The 21552-nt window shown below is 44.1% G+C and overlaps 1 protein-coding gene across 6 annotated transcripts in view; it reads right to left on the reverse strand.

The window, feature by feature from the left end:
- Positions 1–21552, reverse strand: part of CCP110 (centriolar coiled-coil protein 110) — a 344554-nt gene that overhangs the window by 245987 nt on the left and 77015 nt on the right. The window lies entirely within an intron of this gene.

Below are 21552 nucleotides of genomic sequence, written 5' to 3' on the forward strand. Positions count from 1 at the left end.
GAGCAAATGATGGACAGAATGCAGAACAAGGTCATGCATTCACCCCAGTACAGAGATCTGGACCTAAATCCATCGGGTTTTTTGCTCACCATGCCATTCCAATTTGGACCCAGCCATATGCAAAACAGCCTTGACCCTGCGCCAAATGGGAACAGTCCAGCCCGAACTGCCAGGCCAGGTCCTCCCTGGACTGGAAACAAGCATTCTAGGACCGGTTTCGGGCTTTCAGCCCTCATCAGCCAGGATAGCTTGAATCCAGTGGCATGGAGAGCACGGGATCCACATCTGGGCATACCTGACCCACTCTGTGTGACAAATGCAAAAGAACAATTGATGGACAGAATGCAGAACAATGTCATACATTCACCCCAGAACAGAGATCTGGGCCTAAATCCATCGTTTTTTTTGCTCACCATGCTATTCCAGTTTGGACCCAGCCATATGCAAATCAGTCTTGACCCTGCGCCCATGAGGCACAGGGTCAAGACTGCTTTGCATATAGCTGGGTCTGAACGGAGGTGGCTAAGTGAGCTAAAGAACGATGATGGTGGATTTAACCCAGATCTGTGACTGGGGGCGAGTGTCTGAAAAGTTTCAGCACTCCGTCCATCATCTCCTTGTGTTTGCATAGTATAAATAGAGCCATCTTCCTAAAGCTGGCAAAAAAGGATCCTTTAGAAAAAAAATAGATGGGTACCTTCGATAATGTAGATTCTCTGTTCCCTTGGCAGATTATTTATCCATTCCTGCTCCCAAAAACAGATACTTTAAGAAAAGGGATCCTTGTTCTAGGATCCAAGTCTGTGGCTGGAAAGTTTTAAATATAAATAATCTGCAGGGGAACACAGTACCCATCAGAAATAATAACAAGGAGTTTTTTAAGTATCTGCAAATTAGGGATTATTTACAACGCAAGCAATTTGCGATGCCTTAAATGCTTACGCAAAATTAAGGAATCGCAAGTTTTGCGATTCCTTAATTTTGCGATGCAATTTCCCTAATGCATACCATTTTGCGAATTTTTGGTCGCAAACGCTGCTATTTTGCGAATTGCAGCGTTTGCGACTAAAAATTGCGTGAATACATCTGCCCCTAAATCAGGTTATAGAAGCATACAGTCTACAATGCTAAAAGTGACAAGAAACTTACCTGGAAACCTACTATAGGCAGGTGTCCTGCCAATATAGCTGAAAGGAAAGTATTTACTGACCTGTAAGCCATACCCTCACTGACCAAAGAGGACAAAAACATTCTAGACAGAAACAACTCCTGATGCCACTGGATCAGCATCCCTTTGCACACACCAACGTACACATCTTCCCCAAGCAGACATGTATCTTTTATTGGTGCTATCCGTTCAGGCTTTGGACTGAAGATCTTGAGTCACTTCCGAAAGTCCTCCGACTTTCCACCCAGCCCTGTAATCTTCCAGGTCATGAGTGGTAGGTTCCCCTTTAGGACCAAATGGTGAGGATCACCCAACAGGAGTAGAAAGGTAGACAGATTGGAGAATCCCAAGAAAGTTCCATCATTTATGGAAACCTTACTTGTGATCTCCAAATTGGCTTGACTACTACCATGTTCACCTCTTGTAGTCTGGCTTGAGTCGCCACTCGCCTCCAACTGAACAACCAATCCAGCAGACAATCGAGACTGAAAGCAAAGAGATCCAGTGAGATCTGCACCCATACGCTTTGGAGAACTTGGAACACTTCTGGATGCACCTGCCATGAAATCCTGCAGATGGCGGGAATGCCAGTTGGACTTTCCCAGTAGATATTCCGCCATCATGAGAAGTTGCATTCCAGGCACTAGCTCCAAAAGCTTTTAACCTGTTCCACCAACATCTTACATCGTGGTCCCCCCTCCCCCTCCAGGCGGTTGACATATCACACTGCAGAGAATTTGTACACCTTCAGCAACATAGAGCAACTCACCCTGTCCTGGGTCCAACATCGGACGGCAAATGAGTCCACCAGTAGCTCCAGGAAGTTGATTTGAAATGACTCTTCCTGGGGTGACAACTTTCCTCCTGTGGACACCCCACCACAGCCTGACTTTCAGTAAAAATCAAGAGGGCGATGGTCAGCAACCTGAAAGGGAGTCCCCACGAACTCCAGCAGAAAACCCTATATTGTCTGAAGTATCCACGCATCTTAAGTGACCACCTCCCAATTCTTCACTAACAGTGCCAACCTTAACCCTACTTTTTGCTGGGTAGAACGGAGAGTCCTTACCTTGGGTAGGTCCAAGGGCACATCCACGTCTACCCACTCAGCCTCCATGGGATTACTGGTAGCATAGAGAGGGATAAAAGTTGCCATCTCGCAGAGTCTTGGTATTGTCACTGTCGGGAGTCTTGGCCTTTTTGGGAGGTATTGGTAGCAAAGCGGTCGAACAAGCAACCCCTGCCATGTCCTGTCCCGGCAAAAATCATGGGGGAATTTAAAAAAGCGAGAGCGCACAATTCACATTGCCCAACAAAATCACTGCTCTCTGTGCCCTTCCAGACAGAACCTCGGGAGATATGTACTCACATGACTGCTCGGCTTCTTCAGCCATGTCTGATATCTTTGTCATTGGCCCCGTCAATTCCAATAAGTTGTCTTGGCATAACCACCATGACCGATCAATGCCCTTCTTGGGGCCCCTAATATAATTTGTCAAGAACGCAACAATACGCTCATCAGTCTCCAGAGTAGGGCCACCATGCCTTCCAGACACTCCGCCTGCAGGTGGGCTCTAACATCTTTATCAAAGGCTTACGAAGCCTCGCTGCCACATATGCTGCCACTTCATTAGGACACCACAGTGAAGACCTAGGATGAAGGGTCTAACATTTCCGCTGTTATGGAATCTGGGACAGCTATAAGGGTAAGAATTGGGACTTTGTCTGCTGAGGGGTGCCAGGGCCTGCGTTCCCATCAGAATTGGGAGAGTCGTCGCCCCCAAAGTGGCAGGGAGAGGGAGGTGGCAGGGAGAGGGAGGATATTGCACAAAGGGGTCCGGCGCTGGTGCTTTTTAAGAAGGCCTTTCTGAAGCACTCAAAAGTGTCCTTATCGACACCCTGGTCCACAGGGTGCTTAGGCATTTGACGTGGTACTGATTTCTACTGAGCTTCTGCCAGCTGCTCAATTTTACGTTCAAAGGGCGCCAAGGGAGGGTGATCGCATGCTGCATGGAGGCATATACTGCCTTGCAAAACTTATCATCCAACAGCAGGAAGGAGACCTACTCTTCCTCCATTTAATCGTTTTCGGTTTCTTGCATGGCAAACCACTTATGGCTCTAGGCAGTCTAGCTATTTAGGAGAGTCAAAGACACAAGGTATTAGTACCCCAGCCTCTAGAATAAAACATATAACATAACATTTGAGCAAAGAGGCAATGACAAAACACTGAACTTATGGCTGCCGAGCAGCGAAGAAAGAGGGGGCATAATCAGTGAAGAAGGACTATACTGCATAAACTGTTTACCAATTGGTTCTGATGTTTTCTCTTTCCCTTATGTTTTTCTGGGAAAGGTAGTTTGTTTATTAAATGGCTGCTGTAATTAATAAAGTGGAGAAGGAGGAGCATAATCTTCACCTCTGGTCCTGACATAGAATCAAGTCTACAAAGTAGTATTGAGACTCTAAAGCTTAAAACAGTGGACACAACTTTAAAATGCATTTTAATAAAAAAAAAAACAGTATCTACCGTTTACCATATTGTTGTGTCTAGACGATCTATCTGTCCACTTCAAATATAATGCTAGTGATTGCATCAGTAATCTGAATTCCAATTAACACAGCGCAATTCTAAAGCCATAACTAATAAGGCTCTAGGGGTTCACCACAATTATAAACTAGCGCTCACGCCTTCAGTGCAGATATATTTAATATTCTAAAGTGACTTCAATTACAGGGTTACAATTACACCAGATGTTAGACAGCAATACCTAGTACAGGAAAAATTTACAAGTTAGTGTAGTGCCAGATGAAGCACATGTTCAGTAACTTGAAAGACATATGTTCGCTTGGGTACCCGCATGTAAACATTTTTTAAACCAAAAGTAGACTTTGGCAGAAAACTTCAATTTAAAATTTTCCCTGACCTTTGAAACAATTGATTGCTTAAAAAGACACTAACTCGAAAAATGACAAACAGAGAATGACAATTTTATAAGCAAGATGTTTTTATTTTTCTAAATGTAGTAGAATAAAGAAAACCAAACAGTACATTTAGTCAGTACAGTCATCATTGCAGGCTAAACAGTACATAGGAGTGGATCAGTCACTCTAGTCCATAATGCTTCCACCATAGCCACTAGATTTTCTAATGTTTGTGGAGGCAACCTCTAGCTACATACATTGGTTCTTCAAGCTTTACGTAGCAGTCCATTTCTTTATGCTATGTTTATGACGTTGGAGGGTCAGGAACTCTCCAGTCATGGGCGATATTACGTTTAGCATTAAGGGTGCGCCCAGGCCCACTAGCGACCTTGAGCCCCTGGACCCTCCCCTGCCCCCCGGTTCAAGCAAGCCCACCATCACCATACGCGGGAAGACTTCTATGGTGCGTTCCCGGACCCAAGACAGAGTGATAGAGTGTGGAATATCAAGAATCTTTGGGCAGGACCACACCATGTGGTAAAAATTCACCTCGACCATCCCGCACCTAGGGCATGTCAAAGATGGACGTAGGTGGGCTTTCCACAATTGCATCAGCGTCCGGTATGGGATGTGACGATATTTCAGTTGAATCAGTCAGAGCCTGGAGGAGAGCGCTATTAAAGACTCCCTCCACTCACAGCCCTGAAGTGTGCCCACCCAGCCTTCCCATCTGGTTTGCAGCAGTATGAAGAGGTTGGGTGAGTTAATTACCGGGGATTTCTAGATGTGTTATAGCCCACCTCCCTTTTCTATGGGTCCCATCAGTGTTTGCACTTTATTTGGGCTAAATGCAGGGATTGCTTCCAATGATTCCCTGAGAGATTGAAGAGCATATCGGAGCAAGAGGAATCTATAAAACTACATGCGGTGGAGCACAAAATTAGTCTTTAGTTCCTGAAAGGATTTAATATAGGAATCCCTCCAAACATCTCCCAGGTTCGAGATTTCGATTAAGTCCCATTTGCCAAATCTCTGCAGGTTGGCCACCTGTTGCAGCAGTCGACCTCTAGCGAGGGGGTGCGAGAGTGCCATCCCATCCTGTCCAACGTAAAGCTGCTCTCCACACCATGAGGACCACCCTCTACAGCTCCCAGAGAAAACTTAGAAACAGAGCTACATACACCATGTCTATGATGGATTCCCACAGGGTCAAAACTGATTTGCATATGGCTAGGTCTAAACTGGAACGGCATGGAGAGCAAGAAAACGATGGATTTAGGGCCAAACGTAGGACCATTTTTTTCATGCGCAAACGGGTTTGCAACCCCGTTTGCGCATGAAAAAACTGCATGGGGAATGTACAAACCCTATTTTGCGAGTCACAATTTTCTGTGACTCGCAAAATAGGGTTTTGCGACTCGCTATCAGGAAGGGGCATTCCCTTCCTAATACCGAGCACAATCCTATATTAGAATGTTTTGCTTCCACAGTTGCAGGCGCAAAACACTCGCAAATTACCAACCAAGAGGGTGGTAGTGCACTCGCAAAAGGGAAGGGTCCCAAGGGGACCCCTTCCCCTTTGCTAATGCAGGGGAAAATATTTTGTAAGGGCAGGCAGTAGTCCCAGGGACCACTGCCTGCCCTTAAAAAATGAAACAAGAACGTTTCAATTTTTTTTAACAAAAGCAGTCCCAGACATGGTGGTCTGCTGAGCCCAGCAGGCCACCATACATGGGAGGGCCTGCCATTCCCAATAGGGTCGCAAATTGAGAGGGGCTCATTAATATTCATGAGCCTTTCAATTTGCGACCCCATTAGGAATCGCTAACAGTGTGAAATACACCGTTGTACATTGGAAATAGCGCCTCGAAAATTGCAAGTCGCAAAAAAACTCGCAATTTGCGAGGCACTATCTCCACGGCCGTACATCTGGCCCCTAGGCGCAGATCTCTGTACTGGGGTGAATGTATGCTATTGTTCGGCATTCTGTCCATCAATTGTTCTTTCTGCATTTGTAACCAGAGTGGGAAGTGTATGCTCAGACGTGGATCCCGTACTCTCAATGCCACTGGAGTCAAACTAGCTGGCTGATGAGGGGTGAAACCCCCGAAACAGATCCTAGGATGCCTGTTTCAAGTCCAGGGAGGACCTGGCTTGGCAGTTCGGGCTGGACTGTTCCCATGGGGAACAGGGTCAAGATTGATTTGAATATGGCTGGGTCTAAACTGGAATTGCATGGGGAGCAAAAAACAATGGATTTAGTCCCAGATCTCTGTACTGGGGTGAAAATAGGACATTGTTCAGCATGCCGTCCATCAATTGTTCTTTTTGGATTCCCACCTTATAGCCTGTTCTTCCCTCATAAATGTACTAAGTCATTGAGAACCACCAACAACCTTCGCATGTCACACTAAGAAGGTAGCATCTATGTGCTTCGGCATCCTGCGGGGTTTGAGGCCTATCCTCAAATTTTTCGATGCCCCCACACGCCAGATGGTGATCCAAGCTAGTGTTTTATCGAGACTGGATTATGCTAGCTCGCTGTTCTTAGGCGCCAACCAGGCGGAGATTATGCGACTCCAGCGGGTACAGAATGCGGCCGCCAGGGTCCTGGTGGGTCTACCTCGCTTCTGTTCAGCCCGCAGTACAATCTCTAATCTGCACTGGCTACCAGTAATCAGACGCATAGAGTTTAAGACCCTGTGTTTTGCGTTCAAAATTCTTATTACTGAGACCCCTACCATCCTCCAGCATCTTTTGACTCTGTACATCCCTTCACGCAGTCTGCGCTCTGCAGGTCAGAAACTAGCTCTTGTCCCACGTTTCCAAAAATGCAGATTAGGTGGTCGATCGTTCACAGTGCTGGCTTCCAAGCTCTGGAACGCACTTCCTGTCCATATTCGATCTCTAGAAGATCTTTTTTCATTCAGGAAAGCAGTTAAAACTTATCTTTTCCCATTGCCCTATTAAAGCCTGTTTATTTCCTAGTTGCTGTCTGTTGTGTTACCTTGTTTGATATAGCGCCGGGACGCCCCTTTGCTGGGGCAGCTGTGCGCTCAAAAAATTTGATTAACATAACATAACATAACATTGTGATGCCCAGGAGTATAGACAGATCTTGGCTGTGGCCATACCCCCATCATATGTAGATGGACTACATTTTGTGAAAGCAATGCACAATGGTTTCCCCCACCCAGAGAAAGAAGGACCTTATTGAGGCCTGAACGTTTGTGAAACATTTTCGTGTGATCAGGTATGGGAGGTTTAGAAGAGTGCATAACAATCTCTGCAAAATCATCATCTTGAAGAGGCCGACCTCCCCAGAACAATGAGCTGCAGGCGGGTATACCTGTCCAAGTCCCTCATAATGATAGTTTCCAGAGGTGTCAAGTTCAAAGACCAGGCTAGGTCCTGAAGGAGAGAGATGTAGACCCCCTAGGTATTGGGAAACCGAGCCGGCGAATGGGCACACGGAGGTGAAAGTCTCATGTCTCCATCTCATTGTTCATTAGGAACAGAAAAGATTTGGACCCAGTTGATTAGGAGACCTAACACTTGACAATATAGGCCGAGCAAGTGAAAGAGCCTAGACCCAGCGGTCTCGGTTTGGGATAGAAAAAGCAGTATGTTGTCTTCATATAGGGCAATGCTTACTTCTGGCCCGTCCTCCCCTCCACACCTGTGTGTTGCATTAGCCCACATTGCCAGCAGCTACATTGCGAGCGCGAATAGCAAAGGCTCTAAGGGACACAGCTACCAGGTACCAAAACAGACCTGAAAAGCCTGAGAGAGATTCCATTCACGCAGACCCAGGTGGTGGGGCATACGTACAGTACCCACAACATATGTTATAAATCACGGTCCCAAGCCCATGCACTGGAGTGCATTCACAGGAACACCCAGTTAATTGAGTCAAATGCCTTTTTAAAATCGAATGAGGAGCGGGGCATTTGATCCAGACGTGACAGTCTAATACGCCAGCACCATTTATACTAGACGTATACAGTGTCTAGTGCTTCGTTGGGGCACAAAGCCACATTGATTTGGGTGGACCAGGGCTGGTTGCACCTTAAGGAGCTGGTTGACAAGTACCTTGGTATACAGCTTGAGCTCACTGTCAATCAATGGGCAGGTTAAAGAAGCATTCCTCTGGAAAGAGTCCTTCCTGTGGAGGACTATGACTACAGCTACATGTAAGCCCTCTGAAAAGTAGCCTTGTCAATTGCTTCATTGTACATAGCCAGCAGTGGTGGCAGAAGCTGCGACGTGAACATTCAATAATATTCTATCAAACTGGGCTAAGATGGTAGACAACTTGAAAAAGCTCTGCGTTGATGCCAAGTTATCAGATGATCACCCTGGGCCGTGATGCCCAGTTTGCCCTGTGCCTGCCTGTGCCACTGTTGAGTGGACTGCAGCTGGCGGGCAGGGCCCAGCTCAGACCTGAGAGAGGTCTCTTGCAGTGTAGGATTGATCCTGCTGCAGATTCTGTGGCTGAGCGGCCTGTGAAATAGTGTACGGCTGGACAAGAACCCGGGATTCCCTGGAGGGTGACCCACAGACTGGAGAAAGGACGCAGTGAGTGCGGAGGTGGTGGGGGACTGAGTCGCATGGCCCGACGAACAGATTGTCCTGCTGCTGTACAAGGGTTTTGGAAAAGTCACGTGGGCGGTATTTGACCCCCCCCCTGCCTGACCGCACTTGCCTACCTGAGTGCCGCTGCTGGTCGCTCCCAGTAATAGAGGAGGCAGTGCAAGAGGCAGTACGAGGCCTAGCGAGGCCGACAGCTTACTGGGACTGAACAACTGTGCTACACGACTGAGACCTCACTGACTCTTTGCTGCCAGCCTAGGCCGATCTTTTTGTCATGGAGTAGAATGCAGCTGATTACTGACGGGGTAGGTCAGTGCCCCGGGGGCCATTGCTGTAGCTGGTGGAACATTTGTGACCTGGGGATTAATTTAAGAGGCACACGCATACCAGGGGCCTATACACCGTGCCATGCCATGCCGCGACCAGGAGCCCGAGATGGGCGACTGCCCCAAGGACTGCAACTATACATATTGGGGTCTACTAGACATTGTAGGTGACCCCTTGAGGTTGCAAGTAGCCTTTGTACCTACGGCCTAGCCGCTTAGAGCCCTCTGCTGCTCTTCCTGTTCACATGTACTGATCTACCCTCGGGCCTGGGAGGGATATAATTGGGCCGTCCACCACTGAGACCTGAATACCTCTATGTGCCACTGGAAACATCCTGGTCTACCTCTCTGTCAGCTGCTGGAACTTGCGGAGACCTAGTGACATAGGGGCAGCTCACGCTGCTGCGTCTTGGGGACAGAGATGGCAGCGGTGAGTGAGCCCTGGCAGGCAACATCGTTTAAGGAGAACAGATGCACTGAGACACGCTGCACCATTGTCACTCATCATTACATAAACAGGCAACCAGGAGTCCAAGGCTGCTCGTTCTGCGGCACCACAGACACACCAGACGCGCGCAAGCGGGCCCTCATCACGGCATCCCTCAGAGTTACTGCGGAGCAAACAACCCTGATGCTCTACTGTGCCACTCACCCTGGGGTGCACCAATGGATATATATCTCTTTATCCGCGGTTGTTCAGACTGGAGGAGTGCATGCCCGGATAAAGAACACATGTCGAATGTAGCAGGTAAGGGAGTCAATTTGGTAATGTTCTTAAGATTCAGGAGAATGCAAGCACATGAATAGTGGCAACTGACATATGTCTGCTTCGTGCTTTTGTCTACCTACAGACCGCTGGCGGTTGTAAGTGAGATTACCAAATAACCCGACAACACGCGAAGTCACGTACGGTCAATAAATCTTAAATAACGGATGACTCTGCTTCCTGTTTTTAAAGGTATGCAATAGAATGCAACGCCTATATCTATTGATATTAAACGGCACAAAATACATGCATTTCTGAAAAATCGATGTCGGGTGGCTTATTTAGACATACCCGCATATGCATATAATCGATAAAACGTCCGAATATACTTATACTTAGAAGACTACAAACAAAATTGATCCCGGACTGACCCATGGTTTGCAATATGATCTAATAAACATTCCACAAGAGTGCCGTATGTAGTGTATAATTACTATATTTTTATGTATTGTGGAGTGTCTAGGGCAAAATACAGGGGCAGCATCTAATATTATTGGCCTCCTAGTAGAGTCTTTATGAAATAGGAATAACTAGACAATCTATCATGAAGCAGGCCCTAATATGTGATATCAATTACTATGGGCTGCTTTATTATTGTTTTATTATTCTTGTGTCCTTTTTCATTTGCGCGTCTTCCACGAAATCTTTGATACGCGTTTTGTTCCATTATACAACTGCAATAATGGAGTAGCGATTTCCTGGTAGAGGACTACACTCCAGGTTGCTATAATGTTATGCATGCTTTATTATATGAGTACTTATTGGAAGTCACCCCTACACTAGAGGTATTATATGGTGTTTTTTGCACCCTTAGATTGTATGAAGACATCACCAATTGATGCGAAAGCAGCACATCCTGATTAATGAAATTGATTTTGAGTCCACCAACAAGGTTTGTGTCACAGATGTAATAACCTACATAGTATGGATGTAATACATATGGACAACATCGGTTAATAATGGGTCTCCTTTTGAATATTTGGATAACCATTTTTATGGTTTCATATGACGTACCAGATACAATTAAGACTCTGAGTGATCGTCAAATAAGGTATATCTAATCTTATTTATGATGTATAGTACACCAGGCAATATTTTAGAGCTGGGGTGGTGGTAATTGAAAGAGGCCACATAAATGGGACAATTCGAGACTGTCCACATATGCCAAACATGAAATTGCATAGTGGTCTTTGTTAAAGAATAGAGAATGTATTCTGGAAGGTTTTTTAACCCGATTATGGAAGGTTTTTTAACCTGATTCTGCAATGTGATATTAAATCAGAAATTACTGTTTGTAAGGATGATATATTATACTTGAAAATAAGGAGCATTTATGATCTGTTTTGTTAAAATTAGTGACGGTCGTAATTTTTACAATTTTTAGAATCTTGATAAAAAAAGATGTAGTCATGCTTATCTAAGGTATCTTTTCTTGCATTTCAGATATTTTTAATACATTGAATGTGGGATTCAACAATTCTAATCCTGAAGAAGGTGTTGGCCCCTAAACATTGTGCCCACCGAAACGCGTCGATGCCCCCAGTTGAAGTACTTTAAGTTGTGGTGATAATAACTCTGTTTGAAAAATATCATTTGGATATCAGAGTAGGATTATAACTGTCACTATTGTACTGACCTCATGCTATTAGGATTTATCCATTCCTTTGGCTTTTTGTTTCCCACGTACATTTTTTATTGTGTATTACTTTGTGAATGTAATTTTTAACTGCGTCTAATGGCAAGAAAGGATAAGCTTTTTTAATGATATAAACTGAATAAATTGTCGTATTTTTATCAATCCATTCTCTGTGCTCCTGTATGAATGAGCGTTTGTGGTGAAGTGAGTGGCTCTACATTATAAGGTTGTACCCAAAAGGAAATCCATTTCTGACAATTAAACTTCTCGATTTAAAGCCAATGTTCTTCTCTCTGCCTGATCGATTACTTGAGGGGGATACCCTCTGGAGAGAAATTGTTGTTTGGCATCACTTATGGTCTGCAAGCCTAACTCCGGATTCGAAGTTATTCGTTTAATTCTCAAAAATTGAGAAAAGGGCAGATGGCGTTTCAAAGGCCAGGGTGGAAACTCTGGTAAAGAAGAGCGGTATTACGGTCTGTAGGTTTCTCAAATACAGTGGTCTCCATTCTCGTACCTGAACTTTTAAGCATGACATCCAAGAAACTATGCTGTGTGCCTCGATTTGAGATGTGAATTGGATTCGGGGGATGATGGTATTGAGTTTGAAAATCTGTGCCTCGCGTCCCTTTCCAAATAATGAGTATGTCATCTATAAATCTTCTGTATACAACTAGATTTGAACTCCAAATTTGATCAAATAGAATGTGCTCGGTTTCAAATTTGAACATAGAAATGTTCGCATAGCTGGGGGCTCCAGAAAAGCCCATTGAAGTGCCATTAGCTTGGAGAAAAAAAACTGTTTGTGCCAGTGAAAATAACTATGGAACAAGCAGAAGTGGAGGATTTCTAAAAGGAATACCTTACTGACTCTGATGTCACCTTGTTTCAATAGAGCCCATTCTATTCTATTGACCTCTCACAATGCGGTCTCTACCCACCGGAGTTTGTCTGGAGACAAGACAGGGCAAGGCAAGAACTTGTGCACAACAAAGACTATCCTTTGAAGAATGCCTACTTCAACAAAGACTATCCTTTGAAGAATGCCTACTTCAAAGGCCAAAAGTGGTACAAGTATTGGACCTAAAAGCCCAGACTTGCAGAACACTTCTAGATCAAGAGTAGACTCTACTAAGAAGAAGAGCTGTAAGGAGGGACTACTGCCACTTTGCTGTGTGTTGCTTTGCTGGGTTGGCCTGCAGTTGTTGCTTCTGTCTTGGAGAGGAAAAGGATACTACTTTGCTGTGTGTCCTGCTTGTGAAGTTTCTCCAAGGACATGTGTGCTTGCTTCCTTTTAAGAAGTTTCAGGGCCATCAAAGACTTCACCTGCAGCATCCCTGAACTTAACTTCTGGAAGTTATGACCTGCCTAGTGGTGCCAATTCCAGTTCTGGGACCTTGGAGGGGGTTCCAGCTGCTAAAGACTTCAAAACTGACGCTTCTCCCTTCCAGCGCCTGTTTTTCCCACGCAGCACCGCCATGCGGGAGAAATTTCAATGCACCGCTTCTGTGCGGCCGGATATAAATCGACACAGCGCCAGCCATTGGCCTAAGAAACTGACCCAACCCAAGTTCAGCGCATCATGTCTCCGAAGTCCGATACCCCCACACTAACTCCAACGCAGGCCCTGCTGTGCGGCTGAAATATGCATCATGGGACCGCGGCTGAAGAAATCTATGCAGCGCATGCTTGCTGAATCGACCTCCAGCGCATTCGAATTTCTACACATCGCACCTGTGCACAATGTTTTCCCCCACATCATCCTCAGAACGGAACAGTCTTGGAATTCGACACATCGCTTTCCTTTTTAGTCGGGAATCAACGCAACGCTTCTTCTGTGTGCTGCAGAACTGATGCATCCCCTCCCCAGGGACACCGGAATCGATTTTGGCGCATCTAAGGTACTTTATGTAAAAACACAGCGTCCATAGAGTTCTATGGGCAGAATTGCTTAAAAACCTCAAAAGTGATATCTTGAGGTCTGTATGTTGGACTTTTATTGTTTTGGTCTTCTTTAGTTTAGATACAGATGGTATATTTTTCTAAACAGGTATGGTATCCATTTGTAGTGCTTTCATTGGGTTGGTGGGAGTCTTATGTACAAATACTTTACACATTACCTCGGAGATATGTCTGACTGCTTGTGCCACGGTACCAAGGGGGTGATCAGAGTTTATCTTGGGTGTCTAACTCCCTTACCCTGATCAGAAGGAAGGGTCCCTACTTGGATAGGGTGCATACCACTGCCAACTAGAAACCCCATTTCTAACAACTATAATAATGTCTTGTATTTGACTGCCATCTGCGATATCACCACCAAAGACACTCAACAAATCTGTGCATTCTTGCTTGGTGAGGTCATCATGCAACCATACAATGGGTGGATGAGCTGGGAGTGATTTATATGGCAGTCCAGCCAGGAAGTATGCACCACTTCTTAAAGGAATGCAGGTCCATGACTTTGACTGGAGAAAGTCACCTTCGGAACTTGAGAGGACATAAATCAATAACTTATTGGCATAGCTGACAGCCCACTCGAGGTTTTATTTGACATCAGTAAACTTCCACTGGAGGGAAAGTAAAATTGAAACTACCAGCACCATAATGCAACTGGTGATCAACCCACCTGAGGGCAATAAAAGTGCAAATGGAACTGATGTTTCATGTCGTTTGTGGTGTTGAGAATGCAGCCCGTGATCAAGGACTCGTGAGAGTCCGAAACAAGTAAGGTACAAATGCATGGATTTTCAACAAAATATGCTTTGCTTTTACTTGACAGAAAAACCTCCCGAGGAGTGAAACTTCATTTTGGTTGGGGCAGAAACCGAGTGAATTTATATATGATGGCACTTGATGTAACAAGCGTATACACCCGCATTAATCGTGTTAACGGCATCAGAGCTATCCGTATAATTTGCCGAACATAATGAAATGCTTATTGAATTTTTATTGTTCTGTCTGACAAATAACATTTTTTTGTTCCAGAAACAATATTCTAGACAGATTAAGGGCACGGCAATGTGCACCTGCTTCGCCCCCAGCTATGCTAATTTATTCGTGGGCTGGTGAGAGAATCAGGTGGCCTGGGCCAAAAATAATCAATGAGTGTCATCCATCATAGGATGGTATAGATATATTGACAACTTATTTATCCTATGGAAGGGTACACGTTATGAGGCAGAAAAAAACATTTGAGAATTGAACAACAATAATGTAAATCTACATTTTAGAGGGCACATTAGCGTGACGGAAGTGGCATTCCTAGATCTTAAGGTCTTCATAAATGATGGACAAATCTGTACTTCCCTGTTCAGAAAAGAGATGGTAGGGAACTCAATCCTTGAAGCACACAGCAGTCACCCAAAGTCTTTGAAAGACAGTATCCCCTATGGGGAACTACTTCGATTAAAAAGAAATTGCACAAGAAATAGTGACTTTCAATATGCTGTCTTAGATACGATAGAGGTTTAAAGTACGAGGATATTCATCCAATTTACTACAAAAAACCTTGTTGAGAGTGGAGAAGATCCCCAGACAATGTTTGCTTAAAGATAGAACAAAGCCTAACACACAGGGGGTGGAGACATTCAGATTTAGAACTACATTCTCCAATGAGTCAGCAACAATTAGAAAGATCCTCTCTCGTAATTGGCACATTTTGAAATCAGATTTGGTCATTGGGAAGAATTTACCGGAGTACCCTCAAATAACATATAGACGCCGTCAGTCCCTGAAGGACAAATTAGTTCAGAGTCACTTTGAATCAATTCCATTCAATCCAAGAATCAGTCCTTTGAATGAATTTTGTCCCTGCTCCAAATGCAAGGCTTGCAGGAGCAGCCCCAAAACTCTGACTTATACTGTACCCGGAATGCCACAACATAGAACCATCAACAAATTCCTCACATGCAATACACCCTACTGTGTCTATTGCTTGGTATGTCCCTGCAATTCTAAATATATGGGGAGTACTATTCATCCAACCAAACACAGGCTATTAGAACATGCAAAGGTTTAAGAGAAAGGACTTCACGTATCCTGTAGCCAGACATTTTCCTAAATTTCACAGTAGCGACAGAAATCTTTTGAGATTTTTTTTGTTTGGACCCTGTTCCCCCCAATGAACGGGGAGTAACAGAACTCAAACTACGAAGGCTGGAATCAAGATTTATAATTGATTTACAAACTAAGGTCCCAGTAGGTCTGAATACAGAAGAAGAACTAGCAATACATCTCTAAGAGCTGTAATGTGTATTGAATGAATTATGTTGAAATTATTATGGCAGATTGTCTTGTAAATGTTAGTCACTATGAATCACAAACTCTCCCTTATCTCGTTCTGGTGTCTCCCTGTTTTCTAGCTTTTGTTTTGCTAATCTTGTTCATAGAAAATGAATGGAGATACTCTTAGAAAGACTGATGAATGAATTGATTCGGTTACTGGCTCTATTTTGGACTCATGGTATAAAACATGTAAAGTTTAATTATGTGCCATCATTAGATAAGACGAAATTTATTGTCACAGAATTGATCGGTTGTTAAAATCAGAGGCTCATAGAGAAGCATGATTAGAAAGTGCAATAATATTAAGCACAGATGAATATTCATTGTGTATTGATTCGGAGAATAATTTCAAGGTAGAATTTGCACTAATTTGCAAATGAATTATTGTGTTTTCATATAAATAATGTATTTGTGTCATTTTTAACCTTGATTCTGCCATAACTTGAACTAAAGGCCCATTTAATGGTGGTTTAATTTGTCAGAATAATCTCGATCCATTCGAGGCACAACAGTGCTAACCATGTAAATAGAATGAATTCAGATTTGATTTGTTTTCCATGGCGCCCATGAAACTGTGATTGAAACAGTCCTTTATTTGTTTTACTTTTTAACAGTGGAAGAAGGCGCGAATCAGAAACGTGTCTTTTTTGTCATCTCAGCTGAATAAAGTAACCGAGTTACTTTACTTTAGAGAGTGCAGTCTCTCTTTTCCTTGTGGTTTAGAGATCATCCTGCTAACCAGTTTCAAACAAACACAAATCATACCCTTTCCATAGTATCCAACTGAAGCCTCCAAATATAGTGCACAGTACTGGCTAACCGCGGAACAGAGTACGGATAATAACCTACACCATCTCTTCAGTTCCCCAGCCAAAACATGCAGCTTTCAGACCTCTAGCCCTCCAAATTAGTGGTGTTTCTTAAAACAATCTTCATTTCAAGAAGCCATGGATATACAGCTGGAAAGAGTGTACTTATCATTGAAAGAGCTCTAGAGCTACAGCGCTGGCCCAAAACTAATCAACAAAATGACCAGAATGTCAACAGCCAGAGCAGTTCTTTAATCTGGGCATACTCCAGCTTTCAATATAGTCCAACGAAGCACCAAAATCACATTCTCTGTAGTCACGCTTAGGTGTACCAGCAACAGAATCATATTTCACCTCAGAATCTTGTAGCAGCTTTGTTACTGCATCAAAGTTCTGTTTTTCCACAGCCTGGGTGATGGCTGGAAACAGGAATTACCTTAGTGTTTCAAGCAGGTGTGCAAGCATAACCCGTAGTGACCTTGCTTTGAGAAAAAACTGACAACTACATAGATTGTGGGAAGTCCATAATCAGATTACCCTTCAGAGTGTTCACTCAACATGCAAGGGTATGCAGCTCCTTATATAGGGCCATCCAAGGAGTCTTTGTATCAACTGTAACACCTCTATTGTTGTAGTCCTCATCCTCTCGAGTATCTCTTTGAAGTCAGCTCAGCATTGAATTTAATCAAGTTTGACAGAGTAATCCGGATTTAAAGGATGTATCTAGATTTCCTCACTGCCTCCACACTGTGCTGCAAAGTGGGTTCAGGTGAAAGTTTCACTACTGCCTGGAATAGAAACTGGAACTAAACACTTCCCACCATGGCCAGCTTTCATGAATGCATATTTATACAACTGGTTGCACTGTTTGTGACGTCCAACCCTTTCTCAGAGACAGCTGTCCAAAGTAAAAAGCTACAATTCAGAAGTAAGATAAGGGCATCAAGATCTTTAGTGCGAAAAAGGGCACCAGAGGCGGCAGCAAATGAGAGCCACAGAAACCTTGTACTCATGGACCACATCAGATCAGGAAAGTCTCAGATTAGGAAAGCCTCACCAGAGCCCAGTCTTCCCAGTAGTCACCAGAATTCTGGAAAGCATTCCAACCTCATTTGTCATTCCAGACCAACAGCAGTCACAGGGAAGAAGCATGGGACCACCATTGACCGGGAGTCAGGCCCCCAACACATGCCTATGCCCAGCCTATTCCCTGAGCCCAGTGTAACGTGGAAATGTCTCCTAGCTAACTTAACTCGACTATTTCAGGGTGTAGGCGTGAGCTATCATCGTACATCAGTAGTTGCTCTGCTACAAGGGCTCAGCGAGTGTCACCAATCGTCGGACCCTCTAGAGGTTTAAAGAAGGGGCCTTTGGCACCTCAGGAAACCTGCTGAAGGGAAATCGTGGGGCAACAAACCTGTGACTGCTCCACCTTGTTTTTTACTGCACCAGTCAAAGTGTCACATCATCCACTATACTGACCCTTGCTGGATCAATCTAGGCACCTACTCCTCAATTTCCTCTTTCTCCCAATACTGCACTCTGACCAGGGCAGTACAGGGTATTTCTCACTACTGCACCCAATCCAGGACAAAGCACCGCCACCACAGATGTACCAACCTACCTGATACAGGGAAGCACCCAGAGTGTCTCTGTGCCACTTAAAGTCCACTTTCCCACAGAATTATTCAGGACTTGAGTGGCTGGATAGGAACTCCATGATTACGCAGCTGTTTTGGAGCGGCCCAGGCCTTTCATGAGCAAATTCATACGAAATATTTAAAAAGTAATTTTGTTACTGAAGTACATAAGATCACATTATGCTGCTATTTTAGTAGCGCAATAAAACATGAACACAGTAGTCCCAACAAAATATACGTGTGATGAAATTTGCAAAGGCAACACTGAAACAAAATGCTTCATGAAATCCGTTCTGTGCAGGTTTTAGAAGCTGGCCAACTAGGACAAATTACTGTGACCTAGATATGAAGAAATATTTACCTTTCAGAGGTCTCGCCCAAAAGGAATGCCTCTTACATTCCACAAGTGCTTTAGATTTTGAGCAATCCAATGACAAGCGCTGAAAGGTTTGAGCTTGGTGCCAAAAGAATGCTTTTGTTTGGCCATTTCTAAACAGCATGCAGATTTTAACACGAACCAAGGGAAGTTTCAAATACAGAAGGGAGACTTGAACCTATGTACATATATGGACGATCTGACGCTATTCATGAATTTCCCGATTACATATTGTTTATTTTTACAAATTTACAAATGTATGGTGCTATGTATAACGTTTTTACCCTCAGATTGCCTGTGCCGTGCAAAAAAGTAGGTTTTTGAAGGGTGAATACTAACAAGCATTGGAAATGCAATAGGTCTCGCAGCATTAGAGTTAGTGCTTTTAGAATTGTTTATGGGTTTTTTTTGTAAATCTTTAGCATTTTTGTTTCCTGTAGCCAATGCTAAAGAATTACAAATAAAAAAAGCCATAAACAATTCTAAAAGCTCTAACTCAAATGCTCCGAGACCTATTGCACTGTGTGAGGGTGAGGGGTTGAGGGTGAGAGAGGGTGAGTGAGAGTGAGGGTGAGTGAGAGTGAGGGTGAGTGAGAGTGAGGGTGAGGGAGGGTGGGTGAGGGTGAGTGAGAGTGAGGGTGAGTGAGGGTGAGTGAGGGTGAGTGAGGGTGAGTGAGTGAGAGTGAGGGTGAGTGAGGGTGAGTGTGAGTTAGGGTGAGGGGTTGAGGGTGGGTGAGGGGTTGAGGGTGGGTGAGGGTGAGGGGTTGAGGGTGAGTGAGGGTGAGGGGTTGAGGGTGAGTGAGAGTGAGGGTGAGTGAGGGTGGGTGAGGGTGAGTGAGGGTGAGGGTACACTTAAAACGCTGCTATGGGCACTCGGGGTTAATACCTAGGAGTACTTTCACAATTATGCAAAAACAACTTGTTAGTAAATTAAATGGTCTGGATTCTGCCAAAGTATGCCTGCATGCTGCGTCCCTGAGATATCCAGATTTTTAGGATCTATCTCTCTTTGTCAAAGTTTTTACAGCATTACAGGCAGATTAACCAAGAAACCAGAGATTACAATTGGTTAAGCTTTATCAAAAGAGACAAATTCAGTGAATCCTTCTGTGGCGGTACCGCCTGTATAGGACATCGGCGATGTTGACATTGGTGGCATCAAAGATATTACTGCCAAGACATCCACTTCTTCATCTTTATTCTGCACAAGGTGCTATTTAAAGCTTGATTCACAAAGATGTTTCTGCAAGTAAGAGGGTTACCCACTCCTGCCTTAGTCCTGAATATACACTAAAAGACACAGTATGCCCATAGGTCGCAGAGTCTTCAGTAAGCTCTGACAGCATGGTCTTGATGTAACTCCTTACATGGTGAATGTTAAAATGTGTATTTTACTATGTGTGGGCAGTTTTACGTGGACTTGTAGAGCTGCACAATGTATATGCACTTTTAATATTAAATGACAATAGAAGGATGAAAAAAGCTACAACCAAATACTGACAAAACGGTGCAATCTAAATTAACGGGATTAGTTCTCCATGTAGAGAGAGTGAGCGGTGAGTAAAATAGTGTTAGCTTCTACTCGAGCATTCTACTGGATCGTCGAAACAGAGAATGATAGGTTAGTTTGAGAAGGTTGTGTTATGTTATGTTATACTGCGTGGCGTGGTACGTCACTCCTTGTTATTCAATGGAGGTCTCCTAGAGCATTGTCACATTTTTCTTGTGCTCTCAGGGCTAATGATACAATGGCTGAGATGCTCACCGTATGGTTGGGTCCTTAATCTCTTCCTTGTTCATTATAATTTTGAGAAGTTTTAAGTAAGCAATCTTTACATATTCATGTATATTAAGTTCGGATATTTCTTCTGAAAGTATTTCATATTTTTGAAAAAACGTCTACTCGATGAAAATCTATGTGGCTGAGCTGCACGGTTTTGATTATACAGAAGAACACAAAGGCAGTTTATGAAGCGTGCCCTCTAATTGGTGTGCTTCTGATTGCTGGCGACAGGGAGCCTAGGAGGTGGGAACTGGGTTACAAGAAAAACCCTGCCGACTGCCCATTATCCTGTCTACACAATTCACGGCAATTTTCTTTTCAGCCGCACATTGAAACTGTTTGCAAACAGCTTCTATCTTTAGAACGGGCTGCTCAACATTTGCCAAATTTACTAGTCTGAGGTTTAAGCAAAAGACTGACCGAAAAAAAACACCCACTGATATTTCAGAACAACAAAATGACTATTGAGCATACTACAATCTATATCAGTCTGTTGTCCGCTCACTATATTTGGCTATGGCAAAATACCCGTTGATGACAGGCACATGAACGGGTAACGACACAAAACAACGACATTCTTCGTGAAAACAGGGCAAAGTTACACTCTGTGATTAAAGGAAATGTAACCGTGTCAATACGGGTAAGTGGCAGAACAAATGGTCGCTAAACACAGGCATACCAGGGATGAGAAGAAGTCGTTCAGAGTGGACCCGCCACCAAACACTGCACGAGGAGCAGCAAAACACAGCCAATGCGTCAGATGCAACTTTAAAAGGGTTTGCAGAAGTTTACGTTCTTTTCTGCACACGGTCAGCCCTTTCGCAAGAACACACACACTGCGCAAGACTCGAAAAAAGAAAAAGAAACTTACATGCGTGTGGTAGCCACAGCCATTCTGTTCTCGCGTCAGTGGTGACCGAGTTTAATGTTTAGACAGTGGGAATTTATGTATTTATAACATAAAGTCTTGAAATTACACCCAGGGCACAAGTGCTAAAACAAGACGGAGGGAAGAGAGGGGAGGGGGAGGAGAAATGCGACACGGCGGGAAGGGGAGGGGGCGGAGCGGGTAAACAAAGACGGACGTGCACGCGCTTTTAAGGTCAATGCGCATGCGCATAAGCTCAATGCGCATGCGCATTGACCTTAAAAGTCACGGGCACTGCAAGGAATCGCCACGATTCCTTGCAGTGTGGATAAAGAGTGGATAAGTCGCAATACTCTCGCTTGCTCGATGCGCATGCGC

The sequence above is a fragment of the Lissotriton helveticus genome, chromosome 10, assembly GCF_964261635.1.
Source record: "Lissotriton helveticus chromosome 10, aLisHel1.1, whole genome shotgun sequence".
In the NCBI taxonomy this organism is placed as follows: Eukaryota; Metazoa; Chordata; class Amphibia; order Caudata; family Salamandridae; genus Lissotriton; species Lissotriton helveticus.